The 21,687-nt window shown below is 33.2% G+C and overlaps 1 protein-coding gene and 2 long non-coding RNA genes across 4 annotated transcripts in view; 1 reads left to right on the top strand and 2 right to left on the bottom strand.

The window, feature by feature from the left end:
• Positions 1-21,687, bottom strand: part of LOC149487480 (uncharacterized) — a 128,658-nt gene that overhangs the window by 49,325 nt on the left and 57,646 nt on the right. The window lies entirely within an intron of this gene.
• LOC149487483 (uncharacterized) lies at positions 1,002-1,734 on the bottom strand. Its single transcript, XR_016315715.1, has 2 exons — positions 1,490-1,734; positions 1,002-1,186 (listed from the first exon to the last, which is right to left on the bottom strand). It is a non-coding gene; the product is annotated as an uncharacterized LOC149487483 (long non-coding RNA).
• LOC149487482 (solute carrier organic anion transporter family member 74D-like) overlaps positions 2,022-21,687 on the top strand; it is a 64,655-nt gene continuing 44,989 nt past the window's right edge. The window contains exon 1 of one of the 2 annotated variants that reach the window (XM_089696111.1): positions 2,022-2,416. The gene's annotated coding sequence lies outside the window, so the exon portion shown is untranslated. Of the gene's footprint in view, positions 2,417-14,474; positions 14,667-21,687 lie in introns of those variants that run through there. The other variant, XM_089696110.1, reaches the window with a different exon arrangement.

Below are 21,687 nucleotides of genomic sequence, written 5' to 3'. Positions count from 1 at the left end.
CGTTTAAACTTTCAGGTGTTAGTGTTTTTGGATTGGTTTTGTGTTTGGTAAAACATTGTGTTTTCTGGCGGTTAAAGACATGTCACATGAGAGTATGAGCTTTTGCAAATGCATTGCATGTTTTTTTGAATCATTGAATTCAGCTTTCCTTTGATCTTAGATAGCAGAGAAGTATTATTGTGCTATAGCGAGGATTTAATTAACTGGGAATATTAGTATCGCTGCCGGATGGCGAGGAATCGGCGCTCGTGAACATTTCGTGTGACAGCGAGAGTGGGCAAATACAAAACGTAGAGCCTATGCGGGTATCCTGCCTCCCCTACAAATTGTAAATTTATATAATATTGTATGTATAGGTATACTATATTTAAAATACTACATAGTACATATTATATTTCGATGTTTCCACAGAACAATAAAAACAAATAGAAGTGCGGTAATGTCATAATTAGTATGAAAACCAGTGTCGCCAAACCCACACATTTAAACCGATAGTTATACAGTACACTACAAGTAAACTATGCCTTTGATTGGACAGCTTAATTTGAGTAAAAACTGACTTAGGTTATAAATTCAGCATTTCAATATGTACCCTAACGCACCATGTTACGGTTTATTTTAGTATAACATCTCTAGGTATATTAGCTGTTTTGTTTCTCATTGCACAGAAATTCCAAATTCGAAAAACATTCAGCTACTCCACAACAGAGGGCGTTAGTTTTCGATAGATATAACTTTGAACCTCAACACATAGAGATAAGGTTGAAATTTGTGTCACTCAACATTAATGACATTAACTTGATATTTATCTGATGCTATGCCCTGAGGGATGTCAGCCTTGTTATCGATATCGAGATATCGATAATTCACAAATAAATATTTTTTGTGTATTTTTTTTTCTTTCTATTATACGAGTAAAGTATAATGTGTCACATTTTGGAGTATGTTTATTACTACTAAGTACGTCTTTTTATATTATTATTATTAAATAAAAAACGGAATAGAATAGTATTAATCTATATTTACAAAATACAAACAGAAAATATGCATTATTTTAAATCTTGGAACTGCCGTAGGTTTGCTGTATCGATGGCCTTTGTTAGACTGCTTAGTGCTGTTCGGCATTCAGTTAACTCGTCACGTTGCATTTATCCATTTCTCTTTTAAATTAGCCTCTTTGGGAAATCTGTAAATAAATTGGACAAATGAAAGCTAAGGAAAAATAAAATAAAATTTAATATTTATAATGTTTGTCTTTTCTAAAGTATCGATACTGTCGATATGCGCCACAAGCATCACTAAAGGGACATTCGTTTGTTTATTGCAATAATATTCCAGAAATTCTTGTTTGCTGTTCAATCTATAATAGTACTAATTTCTTACGCATTAAGGTTCATTTTGACTAGATATTTGTATACAATTTTGACAAATTACAAGCGAAGATATAACATAAAATATTATATGTAAAATAAATAAAAATAAGACTTACCGATGGTATGAAATGCCTCCATTGCTGATATTATTTCGTCTGCTATCATTTTTGCACTCTTATACCGAACAACACGTCCTAATTAATGAATAAATACGGAAAAAAGGTTTGACAGCTGACAACCGACTCGAATATTTTTCTGCGCACAACTGAGAGCAAGTTAGGTGATCTTACCTTACAAGTGACACGTGGGCCACGCCCACATCACACTTCTATCTACTTTACTGTTCTGTGGATGTTTCTATATCGTAGATAAACAATTTTAAAACTTCAAACAGCTAAGGTAGTGAAATTTATTTTACAGTTTTGTAATTTTATTAAATCCTTGGAGAAGTTTCTAGACTTATTGTTCGATAACCATTTCGATTAGAAATATAAATTGCATTTATCTATGTGATTATTATTTAAGCATGATTTGGTTAAAATAGATTAGTCATTTTTAGTAAAATTTTCCCTACTTCATAGGAAATTTAACACCGCATAGAGTGGCAATCTATAACAAATGTCACATGAATGTTGTGTCATTCTCAGATGTTTACATGCCGATATTAGTATTTAGGTCAAATTTATAATTAAATTCTATAGGAAATTATTAATTTTTATTAAATAGTGCAATCCCTAATGTAGATTATTGCAAAAAATCGTGTTTTTATGTAAATTGTGATGAGTTCTTGTTGTGGCAACGAGTTAGTTTTCAACTCGGCTATTAGTGAAGTAGTATCCACAAATATAGGCGAATTTGTTAATTTAGCGCAAAAAATTGATAGTTATTTAGTTGCATTGGGTGCTATTATTGTTATAAGTGCATTAGTTATATACACCAGGCGTAGAAGCGGTGTCGATTTCCAATCAGACGAATAGACTGTGGTGAATGAAAGTAACAGTAATGAAACTGTATGGTGCATAACATTGAAGTAACACTGTAAGGTGAGTTACAGCTTTTGTATTATTTTATTTATCTTTATTTACAACTAGCGGTCCGCCCCGGCTTCGCCCGTGGTACATGGTTACGTTTTCTCTACATAAGAACCATCCTCGTACTTCAAGGAATATAATAAAAAAAGAATTATCGAAATCGGTTCAGCCGTTCTCGAGTTATGCGCTTACCAACACATTTTGCGATTCATTTTTATATATAAGAATACTGAGATACTGATATAAAAAAAGGTATATATTTACGGTATATATTTACGGTGAACATAACTCTGCTCTCTACTTTGTTGACTATTACAAAAACTGATTTATAAGAATACAAAATTTATATGAAACCTTGTGAATCGATTTACACTTTAATTGAATACTTATACTTGATTTCTAAATAACCTTGTGCATCTATTAAGTCATTCTTCAATTGTTTTGTTACTTGTATAAATTAACTGTATGTATATATGCAATGTACCTATGTCTAAGAGCGTATACGCACTATGCGGGTAGCCGCATTGCGGGTAGCCGTCCGGCTGACCGCAAGCACAATTATGTACGGAATATTCATTTCTATGCGCACTGTGCGGTCTGCGGTAGCCGCATCGCGGGACGGCTACCCGCAATGCGGCTACCCGCATAGTGCGTATACGCTCTAACGTAAACTTTTTATGTATAAAAAAAGTATTGTTTAAATGCTGGTTTAAAATATGTTATTAAGATTTTTATTAATTGCATATTTATTAGAATGATCGGCATCTCTGTTTACATATGACCACTTTGCCCTAAAATTTAAAAATAGTATAGTAATAATGTTTTCAATAGACAAATTATTACATACTCTACTTACAATCTTTTTTAAGAAAATATAATCGAGAAGAGTTAACTGTACATTAATTATTAATAAAAATGCATTCTTAACGGATTCCATAAACTAAAGATGTGACTTTATCATGATAAATTACTTTCTATCAACTCTGTACTTCATTTGTTTATTTAATCTTATCAGTTTTTGGCAGTAAAGGTCAAAATGGGCCAAACATTTTTGAATTAGTTGCGTATTTTGATATCCATACTAATATTACTAGCGGTCCGCCCTGGCTTCGCCCGTGATACCTACATGTTTAAACTATCCTATCTCTCAAGTTAGATCAAACTGCACATGGTGTGCGAATTTTATTATAATCGGTTAAGTGGTCTAGGAGTCCATTGAGGACAAACATTGTGACACGAGATTTATATATATTACGATAAAGCTGAAGAGTTTGGCTGTTTGTTTGAACGCACTAATCTTGGGAACTAGTGGTCCGATTTGAAAAATTCTTAAGGATTTAGATAGCCCATTTAAGGAGGAAGGCTATATATAAACCTTTCCTCTTTATAATATATCATATTATAAAGAGGAAAGGTTTGTAATTATGTATGTATGTATGGTTGTCACGCATAAACTACTGGACCGATTTCAAAAATTCTTTCAATATTAGAAAGCTGCATCTTCACTGAGAAACATAGGCTATATTGCATTTTCAAAAAAATTAGAGGTCCTTACCAAAATGCAATAATGTAAACTTAGGTGTATAAATTCCTTAATAAAATTCTTTCATCGCGTGCGCTGCAGAATCTATTTCTTGAAGTACGAGGATGTTTCTTATGAAAAAACATAACATGTAGGTACCACGGGCGAAGCCGGGGCGGATTGCTAGTTATATATATTATGTAATATGCTTTTAAAATAGGAGGCCCAAGTCCCAGCAGTGGGAATGTATATGGGCTGATGATGATGATGAATCTTTTAGCTGTTTGTTCTTTCTTTAAATATTCATAAATGCTTTCATATAAATAAAATACTAACTGGTGTTGAGCTATTTGTAACTGTAGGCACTCGGTAATCACTTGTAACAAGGATTTTTTAACCAAGCACGTAGTGTTTGAGTTAAATAGTAACAAACAAAAAACTATTTGCTCCTTTTAATATTAGAGGAGGCGGAGGATTGTTTTTGAACAGAATGATTTGAATATCCTGCTGATAAGAAGGGAGAACCTCCAAAGCAAAATCAAAGCTTAATTATGATTAGATAATGATCTAATTGTTTAACGCAATGATAATGAAGTCAAACAACAATGCATCCCATACTCTTGCAAGTTGTTTTGAACTTTAATATGTAAATTATACACAGCACTAGCTTTCCGCCCGCGGCGTCACCCACGTTGTCTAAAACTTAACAAATTAGATACTAAAATCTTCCTTTTGAACCACTATGTAATAAAAATGGTTTGAAATTCCGTTGTGTGGTTTCAAGATATAACTTATAAGCCATAGGACATACAGACAGCGCGAATTACTTTGTTTTATAGTAGTGATGTAAAAAGTTCAATTGTTATTCCAGATACGGTATGTGATAAATTGATAATCATAAATGAGAATTTTCATTGCAATCGTAAATAACGTAATTTATACCCCGTGCAAAAAGTATACATGTAAATGCGATGCAATTGCAGTATTGAAAGTGTAGTTATCTCACCTCAAACGAAAGTGAGCGCGGCCGGGTGAGCTCCTAGTGCGTTACCTCATGCCTATTGCCTAGCTAGACCATTTCACTTTCCTAGGCAGAAAGCGTTAAGTGTGCCAACTGCCAGTTGCCACTGTCTTGTATGGGTCAGTAATGTTATCAAGGTTTGTAAATACCTTATAAGAACTAGCCATTTGACCCGGTTCTGCCGACGAAATAAAATAGGTTTCTTTGTCACTGGGGAAAGGTGTAGGTAGATTTTTGCTGGTGAGAGATTTTGTCTTCTTTTCCAGCAAATACTTTTCTCCAGCAAATCAAATCTTTACTTCGTGTGGACACTGGACTTCGTGTGGTTTGATTTACGTTCTATAATTAAGAAGACTATAAAATTATCGTGGTAGTACCTACTAATATTCATTGGATAGTAATGGCAGGAAAGAGCAAATATAGTTATAACGATGGTAAGCGGCATCGTCTATCCATGAGCAATGCGAAATGAAATGAAATGTGAACCAGAATTAATATGAATAATTTTCCTGATTGATAACAATTGTGATAATAGATATTAACGTTAACTATCATAATACGATAGAATTTATTGGATAGATCTATAATTGCGTTTTAGATGGATTTCGAATTTTAGTTCTGCGTATACAGTTTGTAAATGGAAAATAGGTACCTTACATACACTAGATATTTCTTACGACCAAAATGGTGTAGGTACAAATTACAATTGAAGTATACTTGTAAGTTATAAGTTAAGGTATCAGATCGTTTCAGTATGTCTTGCAAATAGTTATTAGTTTATTACCTCTATGAAATCACAAAAATCCTATGCTACAATATTTTGCAAACATCTCTATTTTCGCTAGACTTTGTTTTATTGCAGTGGGTCGACACTTAGAACATCGTTTTGGTTAGGCTTACATTATCAAGCAATTTTAAACTTCATTCAATTGACATAGAGTTCAAATTATTTTGTACTTTTCCAAGACCTAAGGTCAAGTCTGGCCTGCCAACATTTAGAAAAAATAAAAATATTTCTAATGTTGGCATCTCCGATGTAATCATATAATAAAAGATTTAATATTTTAGTTTTACTTATTTATTATTATTTCTTCTTTTTTTTTAAACCTTATTTTTGTACATTTTAATTTTTAGCTAGTACCTACAATAATAAATTATTTCTTTCTTTCTTCGATTTCTTGTCAATGGTTAAGACTTAAGCATAGACAACGTCTTGATGTTGATTTGTTGTTTGAAATTTGAATTCAAAATGGCGTTTTATTTTATTGTTTTGATTGAGGTTTTGATGGTTGATAAACAAAATTTGTTCTTCGTATATCGTAGATTTTGTTATTTACTCAGTTAATGTACAGTACATTGAACTATTTAATTTGTAATATTTCTGCCAAAAGTGTAAAAAGAAGAAAAAGTGTTATATTGTGTAAACAATGTTAAAATCTTTGTGTGTAGATAATAATTGTGATTTGTGACTAAATATTTGCAATATGTACCCAATGACTGTTCTATATGGAAGATAAAACATAATAATTACAAAACAATTTATGAGAAAACGTCTCTAATACGTCATGTTCTGGCTGTAGAATCAATTGGAAAGGAGATATTATGTCCAAAGAAAACAACGGCTTCTTCAATCTTCATATACAATTCCAATATGGCGATCCGAACGGCAACGATATATTGGTATCGAAATTTAGAACGAGATTTAATAGAAATCCCGCAAAATATTTCAAGGAAAAGTATAAAATGTGAATCTAGTTGTATTCACATAATATTTAAGCCGAATTAAGTCCTATATGCCTAAATAAAGATATTCAGTAAAATTCAAATGGAATTATCAATTTTTGCAAGATTTTTGCTGATAATAGTGTGTTTTAATATTATATAAAAATGTTATTAAATAATTAATATTATAATAAACTTATTGATCTACATTGTTGGTGTTTTATTTTTAATTTCCCTTAATTTGAATATGGATGAGAATTATTAGTAGTGCTGTTACCCAGCATCGATAATTTTATCGATATCGATATGAAGTTTTATCGATACTAGCACTCATAAAGAGACATCACTAGCAACGACAACTTTTAAATGTTGGCAGCAATGTGGGTCATCTTTGACGTAAACTTTTCATAGGTTGGTATATAAAATTTGACCTAAGTAAAACATGCATATGTGTGCGTGAGCTCGAAATCGAAGTACTGAGTGCCGTCTCTTACTATATTACTTGCTCTGTGGTTTTATTGCTGTCTCCTCTCCTTGACACTGCAGACCTGTAGACACTTGGGCACACGTGCTAATATAAAAATATAAGAGTGACAGTTTGGTTGTTGAGTGAGATTTCTTGGTGCGGCCGGTGCATTAAATTTCTAACGGCATCAATTTGTATCAATGTGTCATCTCGTTTGTGCCAATATTGGTCTCATTCCAGAAGGTTTCTCTCGATTGCCCTCTGTTAAATCATTACTTTTAAAAAACCACTTCTACCAATCAGCATCAATAATGTACCCTATTGACTATACAAAGATGCTTTTACCGAAAGGACAGCACGATCAATTTGTCATTTACAATTTATGTAATGTCAATCTGTTTCAATTAAAGCGAGACGGACTAGTTGTGCCGTGATTATATATTTGTTTCCTGTTTTTTCGTACCAAAATAACACTGTTCTGAAGCCCCATTACCGTATCCTACATTTGGATGATCTTTGGATGATGAAATGGAATTCGGTATTCATGGCATTAGTTTTACAACTTTCGTATTATGCACCATAGATTTCAACAATCTGGTCCTACTATGTTGCGAAGTAAAATTCCTCTTCATGAAAATTGGTAAGGTCTTTTTTAATGTATGCAAATTAACGTAACATTTATGCATCATTTTATTGGGTCATCCATGCAAAGAAATTCCTTAATCAGTGATAAAGGTAATTCAATTATAATCGGTAACGTAATTATGAACGTAATGCGATTTCACCTTATCATTATATTTTATTACTATGAAAGCTGATCTCGTTTGACTTACAAATTGCATATTATGAGGCCTATTAAATCTTGAACAGGTACTTAAATTATGGTAAATAAATAAATTAATTCTATTTACCTCGCTAAGATTTTTATGTGTTTTACTTTGGTTTAGTTACATTAAAATGTCTACTCACAGAATTTTCCATTATGGTTAAAAAGTAGAAAGGAATTTTAGTTTTTATTACCCTCGATTGTAGAATGAGCAAGTGATTTTGATATATGCTAAGTTCGATCTCCAATGGACATTATCAGAAAAGTATAAAAATACGGGTATCTTTTAGGGAAGCGCTTTCCATCTTAGGCCACATCTTCGTTCACCAGCAGGTCGCAGGCAGCAGATTGTGGTCAAGCGCTTCCCTATAGTAAAAAATCTACCATTTAACTTTAATAGTATCAGCTTTCATAATGTTTCCACCAAAATAGTAACATTTATGTTTTACCCATAGGATATTGTAATATCCGGGATGTCAAAGTCTTTAAAGATCATAGACGCCAAAATTAAGTAGGTCGATAACTAAAGACTGCTGTCGATTGAAGGTGTGAATTAAAAAAGACGAGAGAATATATTCTGTACAACAGTAATGGGCTGATGACGATATTATGCGGCTGATAGTAATGTCCTAGCGAAACTGTTTCACCGGATGGCCAATTAAGGGCATATCGAATTATGTTCCTTGGCAGACGCGCTTCCTAGATTCCTAGCTTCATTTAGCACTGTATCTAAGGCAACAACGCTCTAAGTATGTTTTGATAGCGTTATTGTTACGGGAATACTTATTGGTCGAATTAATAATTTGTTTATTGTAATTTTCGACGTTCAGATTTGGTGTTTGGGTTAATCTGATGATGCGATTACTATTTCTCGTTTACTGGATACTCATTTTTATCAATGTTTATTTTAACATACTTTGACAGTACAGTGAATTTAAACGATTAAACCTATACAAGAATATATATAATTATATTATTTGATTGCGACATTAAGCGTAGACTGTCACCACTTTAAACATACTCCAGTATTTAATCTGCAATAGTACAATACGCTAGCATTAAATCACCTTTTTTGTTCAATCGTGATATTTAAACCTAAATTATACCCGATTCTTTATTACCACAAAAACCATGTGCAATTGTCGGTATGTTAAAAATAATAAACACATATAAAGCGTTGTTGCCCCATCACGTACGAGGAGAAAAAAAACAAATGTATGTCGGAGTAGTAATAATTTATCCGAGTGTCATTTAAATCGATTTAAGATCTTGTCCCATTTAAAATGTGATTAACTGGTGGTATCGCGTAGTGAATTATAAAATGTAAATACAGAGGATCGGGTGCATGGAAATTTATTTGTTTATCTGTATGTAAGTACGATATACTATGTGGTTCGCTCTTTCGTGGTGGGTTATTTAGTGATATAGTTAAATTTAATGAATGTCGGTGATATGTTGAGGTCAGATATATAATTATTGTTATTTGTGAAATGATGCATCGGATAATCATATTTTTTTTCACATTGATACACCATTATTCCAGGTTTAACTACATATACCTAACGTAAAGTTTCGTTTTGGGCACAAAAAGTATAGTAGTCGTTTTTTTGTATAAATATTGTTTACATAGAAAATAGGGTTAAGATTATTATTTATTTTGATTTTGGTCAATCGTTAATCGATTTCGAACAATAACGAAAAATGAAAATTGAAGTACCTACGATCAAGAACATTTTAAAACAATTCCTGAGAAACGCACGTAACAAATTTCAAGCTGATGGATATTTTGAAGTGGTTAATTTGCAAAAAAAATATAGTTTTAAGTATCTACTTCATCACATTGAACAGCAGCGATTAATTTTTATTATACTTAAAATAATAATTCGATGTCGGCATTAAAGCCATCGTGCAAATAAAATAAATAAGTTTAAGCCTATTAAAAGATTTAACGATCTCCGATACGACCGCAACCTTGGTGGTGGTTAGCTAGTGGTCCCAAATCAGAAAATGTAATGAAAATTCGGTTTGATATAACTAATTAAATTACCTTTTCTAGGGTAACCAACAAAATATTAAATTTGCCTTAGTATTTGAAGAATGATTGAAAGTAGAGTTAATGTTATAAAGTAATTTTTGTGCTTTTTCAATGCTAGTTAGTTAAGTTGTAGGTGGATTTATACTTTTTAAAGTGAAACTTTTATTACATCGTCTCAAACTTTTTGGTCTGTGTAGCGCATGTCGCGTGTATCGCGGCTGCCGAGTAGGTATAGGTTCGGCAGCCGACCGTCATGCGACATGCGCTACACAAAGCAGTGTTCGGAACCGTTCGAACAGTTTCACTTTTACCGTGGTTTCATAAAACCACACAACATTTTTTTTATTTGTGCCAAATAATGAGCTGAAGTACAATTTACAATTCAGTCTTCTAAATAAGTTTTCAGATAATAATGTAGAGTTAGGTTTTATTTATATAGATGTTTAATTGTTACAAATTCTATTAACCAATATAACTCAAGCACTTGAGTTTAAGTAGCGTTAAGAATGAGATCTTCATCGTCTACAATATGAAGGCTCTATGATTTTAGTCTTGCAATGGTTCACCGATTTGATTGAAACCATTACCCAACCGTAAAGCATCAAGGAGCACAAAACGCAAGAAGTAAATAAGATGCCGGGGGAGCAGTGGGCATTATACAGCGTTTTATATTCCACATAAATATTGAGCGTGCACACTGCGTCAGTGATGAATTTGAAACGCAGATCGGTCGCCTCGTGATCACCATTGACTTTCATCGGTGTTTAAAATTCATTGTTTATGGATACGTGGTGGATACGATTAACATGGGTAGGCAGGATTTGCCAGAATTTTCCTATGATTGGCTTTTGCGTGGATATGAGGATAGTTTGTTGATTCTTGTGATTGCTTGCTTGAATCATCGGTAATTAGGATCTTATTAATCGTTATCTTATTCAGTTTCATGCAAAAGTATCTGGTTCAAACGTAAGTTTAGTTTATCATGTTGAGGATAAGGTCTAATACCTCGTTTAATAATATGTAAATCTAAAAAAAGACGTGTGGCACTCGGGGACTGCCGTCTGCCACGGTAAAGCAGTAGCATGCCTTCAACCCACACCTCCGTGTCCGTCGGAGTGGGGAGCGTGAGGTTTTTCATTGCGGAATTTCTGGATTCGGTCCCGCGCTCAAGGCCCGCGATAGAAGCTATGCAATAGCTTAAAAATGTATTCGCTTCTTGTCATTGACGGTATTCTAATATGTTCTCAAAAGTTCCATAAGATCTCGCTGCATAAATTCCATGGGTTAGATTTATTCAGTAGGTTAAATGGAATAACAATGAGTTGTTTTCAAAAGTGAATTTGAGATCGTCATAATAATAGTTTGAGTTCAAGGCTTGTTTAGCAAACATCAATTGTAGAACTGTTTACATAAATACCACCCTCGTTGTTTATTCGTGATAACTAACTTTTATATGGTTTCTAGATTCCTATTTATCACTATGGAATATATCTCCTTTCGATGGCAGGATTGAGTCATTGTTTATTTTTAGGTCATAAGAAATACATCATCATGATTATGCAAATTTTTAATAATAGAAAAAACTATAGCTTGATAGTACATGACATGAAAATTTTATACATATGTAAGTAAATATCGAATTAATTACGAAGTAGTTTAAACCTAAAGGTGATGGAAAACCCAACAAATATTGACGCCAGTCTTATCTAACAAGCACATATGCCAAAACTAGGTTGTAGATAGGCTGTTTTGTTTATGTAAATAAGCTGCAATAAATACTAAACTGTTTATCAAATGATAATAAGCTAGTCTTCAAACTATATTACAAGCTGTAAACGATAATCCAAGGCAAATATGTTATACGTTTGTTACAATTTTCATTACAAGCCTCTACGGCCAGTGGTCAACAAAAACCGTGGCGAGTGCAATGAAAACGGAGTTATTGACCACATTTGCTGCGTAATGTGCTAAGTTGGTGCAAAAAGTGGTTCCTACGGCTGGATAACTCGCCTAACTTGAGCACCGTGACTCGTGAGATGCGGTGCGAAAAAAGCTTCGGATTAACTCGAGCTTTAAAGACAAATGAGAAACTGGGCAAATACTTGCTAGCTAGCAACTTATAGATAAGACAATATTGAATCAACACAAGAGATACGGTGTTAGAAACGTAAAAAGTAGGTAGATAGAACAAGGTGCAAATTTGCATTTAGCAAATTATTTGTGGCCTTATATGCTTATCTCTTTTGGGTCGGTTGAGTTATTCTAGAGCTCTTTTTAGCAACTGGAATTCAGTTTAGAGGACAATGAATTATTCCATGTTTTTATCCCACGTTCATGTTTTAGATTATAAGCTGATATTTACCGGTTTGTGGAAAGTTTTCAGAAGGTCGGCTATATTTTGCATGTCATGAATTTATGGAGTTATGCATCCGATTTTTTGTTATTAATAATGTATGGTATCACTGCTAGGTGTTATTGAATAGTAATAATAAAAAAAGCTACCGTATATCGAATGTATTGTATTCAGATTTATTATTTGAATAACTGAATTCAATGCAAAAAAATTGTAGGGATATATTTAAGGATTTTTCTCGTATATTTCTAGTATATCCTATGATTATCAGGCATGTTCGTTAAAAGTAGGTGACCTAGGCAAAACTAGAGGCGTGACCAAGGTCTACCAGTTTCTGGTACAAGTGTTAGTCTCACTTGTCACCAGAATCATGTACTGTGTCCTGTTTATTAAAGGATTATGTAAAGAAAATGTTCAACATCGTAATCAGAGTTGAACTTTGTATAATAGATAAGTTGATATTCAGTGCAGCAACGTAACTTAAAAAGGCATAGTACAATGTTTAAATTTACTTCAAAATTTGTATTCAATTAAATCTTAAAAAACTAATAAGACACACATCTGGAATAGTGTATAATTTCAGAATCATTAATTTAATAGTAATAAAAAAAAAACATAGTAAGCTATTTCTGCTATTTCAAAAAATTACTCATAATATTAACGCTTCGGTCTACTACGAATTAACAAAGATCTATGGAATTTTGGATCACATTGAAATCAAAGAGTTCTGTGGAAAAACCCAGTACTGTCTATAGAACCATACCAACAGGTTTTTTGTTTTAAAGCCATAAAATTATCTTTGGTTTCATGAACATGGCGATACAGTTTTTTATTCCCGTTCAAAAAACTATTTATAGCTCGGTACTAGAAAACAATGAATTAATGGTGAAATCTTAAATATTCAATGATTTTTAAAGAGGCATTTGATAATATTGAATGTTGGAACTGACACATTAAAAACATGTGTAGTAAATAGTATATATTGCTCGTTGAATTTGAGTTAAAATTAAATCTAGAAATAATTTATTATACTGATATATTATTGACATAAAAAGTCTGGTTCATAATTTCTATACGTATGTATTATGGTGTACCTCAAGGATGCAACATAGAACCTATTTTGTAAAGGTTCTATGCGGATTACACTTAACACACTACATGATACGCATTTAAATAATACTAACTAAACACAATTTGAGGACTTTCATGAGGTCCCTAAGGCTAAAATTGTATCATATGTCGTTGTTAACCGTCCAATGATTCTTGTGGTTTCGGCAGGGGAAGTTTGGCATGAGTAAGGTCAGGTGTTAAAAATTCATAGGTTATTACGGAACCGTTGACTATCCAGGCGTGATGCCTTGTTCCGGTCGATATTTTTATACTATGAACGTTTTAATGACTATACTAGGGGATAGCTGAGCCATGAGCAATGTGGAGCATGACAGACAAACAGATAGGGTTACACTTACTTGTGGGGTAAGTTTAATGTGGTTTTATTTTTTACATCAACTCAAAACTTGTCCAGTATTGTATATAAAGATATGTATAGTAATTTATATATTGTTTTTGCAGCAGGAAATTTTGAGTAAGTGAAAGTTTTGAATAAAACAGAAGTACCTAATATGTTATGTGTGCGAATTATGTTAAAATAGTACTAAATTGCTGCCGAAAATTTATTTACTTTATAAAAATCTAATTCTGTAGAAAATTTATTAAAAATTCATCTCATAGAAACGGATGTTAAAGAAATTCTTTTCAACTAATTTTACACACTTATCAATGACAAGTGCCTTTTAAATCATATGATTGCAATCTGCATAGATTTGGGACATTGGTGTCAAAAATTATCTATCGAAATGATTACGCGAACGGTGACGTGCAATTATTAGGATCTATTATTTTATTTGCATTTTGTAGACCAGTAACAAGGCCACGGTGGAACCATGAATGAAATTATAGCTAAAATAAATTCGACAGAATTAGGTTGCTCCAGTAACTCGTATCAGAATCATAGAAGACAGTCATAAGAGCCGTTTTACGTATCATATAGTGACGTAAGTGAACGGCGTGATTCGGCCAGGCTTTTTGGCGGGGCCCCCACCAACTATTTGTTTACAAGACTCGGCACCGCACGCCGGCACTCGACTCGGGCTTGCGCGACGCGACGCACCGACAAACAATTGTCGTTTACCGATTGATAAGTGATCTCAGTGTGCCGGTTTTTTTAACATTGGATACATCTAACTCTCGATCGATAACCAATCGTATGCGTCGAAGCATCCGACTGGTACCGATCTGCCCCACACCGAATCCAATCGTGAGTACCTCTTTTATAAAAACCTGTTGATCTAAGACAGTTCTTACGTCAGATACGATGTCTGTTTCACTTTCAAATCTTCGGTGTTTTTAATGTTTTTCAATAGATGAACGATGATTGGATAGCGCTGCATCAATATTTATTTTTACGGCGTCTTTTTTCGATATATCTCTCGGCTTCGCCTCTAAATTAAATATAAATGCGCTCGTTGTTCATATTGAAATTTAAAAAGTTTTCACAGGGGTCTTTAAAAAGTTTTTTCTAGTCCGCTGACACTCACGTGTCAAGTTGAATGGGAAGTCGTGGGTGGAAAATTGGCGATTGTTGTATTTGACGAATGAAACTTCTTTTGAACGCTCTGTACTTTTATTACATTTCTGTCCTAAGATTAATAAGATAGAGATAAATCGGTACAAAGATAAACTGTGACATGCGATTGATAAATCTTCGAATGTTTTTGTCCATAAGCACATATAAATACGAATGTTTGATGGAATTCCGAATAATTAAACACGTAAAGTGAACATTGTGAAGGTCGTCATTTTTATGTCACTTTAGCTCCATTTCGAAACAACCGGTTGGGATGTTTTTTGAGTTGTTGTAATAAAATTAACATGTCACATTAGGGATCGCATGCGCGTATCGTCCAGGTACTTTTCGTGCGTTTAATGGTAATCATGTGCTGAACGGTAGAGTCGTGTTAATTAGGAATATGTATGCTTACAATTTGATTACAAACTTGATTTATAGGCAGTGAGATTTATGTGCTGGTCGCCCTTGCTCTATATCCTAGTTTTGTTTGTTTATTACATGTAGATCATGAGCTGGATAAAGGTCTGATGTATGTTTTCTCTGCTATAAAAATATATTGAAAATACTGTACGATTAACTCGGTGTATAGCAAATTTAACATCGTATGTACGTAAATAGAATATATACCTTATATATTAATAGTATAACATATAGTTGATACGAAGGCGAATGCACTTTATCTTGCCTGTGCATATATGTACATTGCAATGCATTTTGATTGCACTGGCTTATTTCTGCGTACTGATAACGTTTATTTTAATTGAATGTTTTATATTTGTATGTCCTACTTATGTTGGTAAATGAGATTAGTTAAAGTAATTATTTTACGCGTTTGAACTTTAAGTGGGGAATAACATGATTGATAGATGGATTTCGTGTTAATTGACTTTAGATGTTTGGTTAGTTGCAATTGTTACTGCGTTTATCAATTGATACTGAAAATGTATTTATAGTGTACTTGTGTATAATTTACGATTCTACATTACAGTGTGATTTATTTGATTTAATTGAAATATTGTGAAAAGTCATCTAGAATTGCTCGATAAATGATTTGATTGAAACGCCATCGATTGCTCTTTTATAGCTGTTTATTGCTATAAATATAGGGTATGTGACTACTTTTACGCATATATAAACAATTTTCCTAACAAAAAAACCGAATAGCCAAATATGGGTATTGGGTGCTCAAGCAGCCAATAAATTCCTGCCCAAATAAATGAAAATTCCAATACAAAAACGTAGTAGTTTCCTCTAACAAATATACTAGATTGGGAAATGAGAACAGATAAAATATTTGAAATGAAAATAATCAGACATCTCGCCTTTGAATGTCTTTCAGAAGCGTTCGAACCGACCTCTAGACGTCTGACCTTTTCTCCTCTCCTAGTCCTAAGGGAACCGTTTCATAGTATACAGTTTCATAATTTAATTTCCAAGAAAAGAACTTAAGTAATTGGCAATAAATGTTTCTTAATAACACACATAATTACACGAAAAATCCAGCAATTACAAAAGGAGCACGACTCTAACAAAGTTCTGCTATAGATAGAGGGCGAATAGAGCTTCTGAAAATAAGAATTCTCTTATTCTATCAACCTATGTAAAATATTAAGCAAAAGTAATTATGCGGAGTAGTCAATTTATAGATGCTAATCATGCAGTTACCATCATAATAAGTTGACATAAATTTTGTGCAGAATATCTAGTTGTAATATTTTTATTACCTCAGTATAGTTACTCTATAACTATATTTCTTAGGATTACAAATGAAACAACACATAATACAAATTTAATATTTAATGTATAAAACTTTAAAAATGTCACGCTTTAATTCACATTTTGGTAGCACGCTTTTTGGCAATTATTTTGTGCCCTTCAGGTTACGCAGCTTAGATTGGGCGGAAATTCAATTTTTTAGTTATTATAAAAAATTTTCGTGAATGAAGACAATTTAGTGGTCTACATTATATAGAATATCTTGGTATGTATTACCAAGGATTGATATAAAAACTATACTACACTTTTATTAATTCGTCGACAATTTGTGTACAAAATTATACGTTAGCGATATTATAATCCTACCAAACATTAGAAATCAAAATGATGGTCTTTCAAACACAAAAAAAATGTTGTGTGGTTTTATGAAACCACGTAGAAGTGAAACTGTTCGAACGGTTCCGAACACTGCTTTGTGTAGCGCATGTCGCGTGACGGTCGGCTGCCGAGTAGGTATACCTACTCGGCAGCCGCGATACACGCGACATGCGCTACACAGACCAAAAAGTTTGAGACGATGTAATAAAAGTTTCACTTTAAAATACGTTAATAACTCTTATTCGAGTACGAGCAAACGTTAAATTAATAAGACTTCAAAATTAGACCTTTCCCCAGTACAAACATTTGTCAGCAAGTATTACTATACTCTTAACTGTTTTCTTACTTGTATATGATAAAGCATTTTAAACGATTCTTAACAGACAGTTAACAGTGTCGGTTAGTGATAATTTGCTTCAGCTTATCGTATATTGACCGACGTTGAAAAGTTCTAACTCAAAGTTATCTCTGCTCGGAGTTATCGCGGTTCGATAGATTTTTATGTGTAACGGTTTTTACAAGACGACTGGTGAATAGTCAAGCCTTTGTATGGTCAAAGGCAATATACATTGATGCTTACATAAACATTGATATAGAAGATTTGATGCACATTATTAATAATGTAGAGTATAAGGAAGAAAGTAGCACTTCGTACTGTTTCATTCTTGACAAAATACATATAATATCTTAAATCACACTCCAGGGAGATATCAGTGTGTCGGTTCTTAGCAAAAGTTTTGCCTTGAAAATCGGCATCATATGTTAGACCTAGGCGTTTATCAATTTGAAGCGATTCGTCACAGTAAAAACGTATATATCACGATTCTAATTGTGTTTCGGTTTATTAAAGTGTTATCTATCTAAGCCGGGTCGAGTTGCATAATTTATATTATCAACATGTGGTCATATATTAAGCTTTGTTATGAGATTTTTTTATTGGTTTTAACTTATTGTGGTATTAGTTCTGCGTTTGATACTTCTGGTTCTGAATCTGTATCTACTGAGTTTAATTATATTCATTATCTTATTTATTTGGTTACAATAACAGTTAATTAAGATAAAGTCATAAAAATGGTATGTATATGCAAAGCCTTAGCTTAAAATACATTCTCTTGTGGGCAAACTTTAAAAAATAATGGCGTTGATTTTAAATTTCAGTTCATCTGTCCACTCTAGACAGACTAGTATAATATTATCTACATCACTTAATGTGGTATAGATGAGACTGTTACTAAACCTAAAGGCTTGTCAAACACACGCACTGGACAATATTTTATTACGAAGCACCGCTGGAACACTCCGTGTGGCCTTCCACGCCGCAAGCTATCGAGTTTCATGCGACGTTATATTTATCATTAACACGATACTAGGAAAACTAGTACATAGTACAGCTGTCGTAAAGCGATTCCGAATTGCGCCTCACCTGCCCGGTGCAATACCCCTAGAAAGGACAATGAATCGGTTAGGAAAGGTTTAGTTAGCCGCAACCTGCCTCGATCCTGTTTGTTTTTGTGGTTGGGTTAACGGACTCGCCACTAGCTGGTTTTATGCTCAATAAAAGTACTAGGGATTTAATAGTTTGCAATTTATTGTACTCGAGATATATAGCTAACGGTGCTCGATTATCGATTTATTTAATGACGCCAAAATAGTGAATAGTGCTGATACGTATCGGCTCCTGTTTGACTTCAATTATTGGTATTGAAATTCAATGCGGGTTAACTTGAGTTACGTTTGAGTTCTCTCGATTAATCGATAAGGCTACATTTGGGGTTGACAAAGGATATATTACAAAATAACGTCTAATTCTGACGATTGATATTATATTCTCTGCGTCTCCTTAACTTTATTTTATAACTTAAATGATGAATCAATTTCATCAAATAGAACATCAAGTGACAAGATTACAAATGCCAAAATCTATTGAATCTACCAAGAGAACATTCATGTAAACTTTTTCTAAATTTAAAACACAACCACCAATGCACAGGATTCAATGGAAAAATACAGAGACATTGTACTTCACACTCCAGTAATATTTACCTAACTGATTCCCTTTGCACAATTTTCCGCTCAGCTGGAGACCTTTTTTACCGCCGAAAGGTGACTTTCCCGCGCAATAATAAAATGAGTATCTGCCACGTATCTGCATAGCGAGAGTAAAAGTCACTTTCGGCTCAAACAAACGAAAGTAATACACCGGACTAACTTGTATTAGTTTCGCTCTCAGCCACTTAACTGCTCTTAGTTTTTCCATAAATTATATGGTTTAATGCAATCAGTATTAACATAAGCCAGATATTTCTGTCATTATACATGGGATATTTGTGTAAGAAATACATCTTAATATATATAAATCTCGTGTCACAATGTTTGTCCTCAATGGACTCCTAAACCACTTAACCGATTATAATAAAATTCGCACACCATGTGCAGTTCGATCCAACTTGAGAGATAGGATATTTTAAACATGTAGGTACCAAGGGCGAAGCCGGGGCGGACCGCTAGTATATTATAATTCTTTTAAATTCTTGCGATTATGGAGTTAGTATCTCCAGTCTTCTAAGCTTGTATTAAAAATGTTCCTTTAGTCGTTTACTTTTCTTTTTTTTACATGTTTTTTAGCGAAATTGAATTTCCAATGTATTTGGTATTACAGCTATTTTCATAGTTCAATCAAAATCGGAACGGACAGGCCGTTTGATTTATCGCGTTCATTGAATGAAATATAGAGTGCGAAGTAAAGGAACCAGGTTATGTGATTTAGTGCATAATGAGCATGAGTTTCTTTTTTTAATAATGTTTTAGAAATAACCATTTTGTGGACAACATCATTTTATGTCTAATTTACTAACCCACACCAGATTAAAAACACAAATTCTGACGGAGTTTAACTACCTATTTTATATTTACTTTCAACTTACTTAATCACCAAAATATATTATCGAAAAAGATTGTTGACGAAGATGTAGTTTCGTTGACGTATTAGACAATAAAGTCGATGATGTAGATTGTAGGCGTACCATAAAGTTTCATAACGTTTACCAAACTGTATCGTTCTCAAATTCTACATAATCCACCTTCTAATGTTACTATGAGAGTCTGTGCTACTTTTGTATCAACTAAAAGCTTGTAGGTATCGAAAGAGAAATTGGTGTCATCAAAACGGTAACCCGTTGCCAAAGTAAAAGTGTTCCGAAATATAGTCGCGAAATTACATCGCGATTTCCCCGTATCGGGGCCGCTAATGTGGGTCGGGTAACAGATATATATTGTGGGGCTTTTTTTGCCATGGTTCACGGTCATGTTTCAGAATGCGCTGGTCATTTGTGTAAATACAAGCCACTTTTTCTATGGTACTTTATCAATATTTGGCACGAGTGTTAGATTTTGTGGGTTGCTCTATGTTGGCATCGTGATTTTCGATCAAGTCCGTTTTGCTTATTGCCTTGAAGTGTACCCAGGGACGGAAGTATTTTTAATTCTGAATTAATTCTATGTTATATCGGTTAGTTCCAATCCTCCTTTTTCCCTCGAGAAATAACATCTCCCTTCTTGCACTTGTTTGAATAATTTGACGACTTACATTATATTTTATACTTTGCAATTTAAACTTTCAACGTTTACCGTCCTGCGATATGAATACATTTGGAGTATGAATATTAATTGAATTGACATCGAGTCCATTGCAAACTTTTATGGTTTTATAAGGTCTACGATGATTTATTATTATTTTACCAATGTATCCATTCTCACTTACAAAGTAATAAAGATGTTGTTCACGATTCAACATTCTGTGTAGATGATTAAAAATTATTGAACATAAGTGCTCAACTTTTAGAGGTGTGTCGATAATTTTCTTGTGTTTATGGTCGACAGCAGAGGGGACTTTAATAACGCCAATCTTGTATGCAATTTCAACTTATGATTTCTTTATTTTGTAACTCGCAAGTTACAGGTATTATCAGTAGTTAATTGCAATATTGAATCCGCTGAATGAACTTTTCAATGAAACGTGTTTGAAAGGCCTTACTCATATTTATAGACCTCATAAAATTAGTCGCATTAATAAACTGAACTTAATAGATAAATCTTCAAAGAAACTTATCAATCAGCAATTTGGCTTCGATTGCTTTCAAATGAAGTTTAGCTTTTATTGATGCATGATTAACCTAATTTTCGTCATCTATAATTAGTAGTTTTAAATCAATACGCGGTATTTGGATTTATTTTGAAATATCTTACGTCCTTTTATCAAGTTGGCGAGTGGTTTTTTGATTGTAGCCCCGGAGGATTAGACCGTACTATGCTCTCAACCTTGCTTTCTATGTTCCCGCTTAGAGTAATTTTGTGTGTCATTGAATAAATCGGAATTGCAGGTACCAATTTACCAATTTTGACCAAACACGGCAGTAGAATAAATAGCGATCTTAAACCGAAACAATTTAGAACAGTACGATATTGTTTTGCAATTTTTCGTGTACTTTAATTGGATTTAAATGCTCATTTGGGCGAGCGGGACTTGCTCTACAGTTTTTGTTGTGATAACAATCTTTCGCCAACATTTCATGAATAAAATAATTTAAATTAAATCGTGTTTATTTTCGTTAACTGA

The sequence above is a fragment of the Colias philodice genome, chromosome 6 (genome assembly GCF_061535455.1).
Source record: "Colias philodice isolate Cphi_HAF_F1 chromosome 6, ilColPhil1 Martin Lab GWU primary, whole genome shotgun sequence".
Lineage (NCBI taxonomy): Eukaryota > Metazoa > Arthropoda > Insecta > Lepidoptera > Pieridae > Colias > Colias philodice.
The sequence above is the reverse complement of the archived record's forward strand: the minus strand, read 5'-3'. Positions and strand labels throughout refer to the sequence as shown.